This window comes from Rattus rattus, chromosome 1, assembly GCF_011064425.1.
Source record: "Rattus rattus isolate New Zealand chromosome 1, Rrattus_CSIRO_v1, whole genome shotgun sequence".
NCBI lineage: Eukaryota > Metazoa > Chordata > Mammalia > Rodentia > Muridae > Rattus > Rattus rattus.
Window position 1 is genome coordinate 99,414,993 of NC_046154.1, and position 790 is coordinate 99,415,782.

The following is a 790-nucleotide window of genomic DNA, read 5'->3' on the forward strand; positions in this document are numbered from 1 at the left end:
CTCAGTTGGGGGAGTAGAATCCCCAGGCAGGCAGCAGAGTCAGATAATCCCCCACTCCACTTGTAGTGGCTCACATGAAGACCAAGTTGCAAATCTGCTACATATGTGCAGGGGACCTTGGTCCAGCCCTTGTATGCTCTTTGGTCAGGGGTTCAGTCTCTGGGAACCCACAAGGGTCCAGGTTAGTTCACGCATTCCTCAGTCCTTCTCCAACCCGTACAAAATTCCTTGAGCTAATGTTTGTCTGTGAACCTCTGCATTTGTTTCATTCAGCTGCTGGGTAGAGCTTCTCAGAGGGCCTTAATGCTAGACTCCTGTCTGTGAATCCAGGCTGACAGATACGATCATAGCCTGAAGCTTCAAGAGACTTGAATGAGCAAGGCAGGCCTGTGATGTGTCCATGGAGGTCTGAGGACTGAGGCCCAATAGGCACATTCCCACCCAAATTGGCATGGGGTTGCTACTGCATTCATTTTTGTCGGTCACCCACAAGGCCAGCAGTGACAAATATGGCTGCCAACAGTGTCTTCACCTGGTGTATCCTTGTGGCAAGGCTCTGATCACAAAAAGGCATCAAGGTCTCACCGTATGTCCCTGTGAATCTACTACCCGAGTAGACAGAGTTGTGCTTTCCTCCTTCCACACATAGACCTCCATGGAAACATGACTGACTGTCACATTTTCTTTTTTTTTTTTTTTTTTTTTTTTTTTTTTTTTTTTTTTTTTTTTTTTTTTTTTTTTTTTTTTTTTTTTTTTTTTTTTTTTTTTTTTTTTTTTTTTTTTTTTTTTT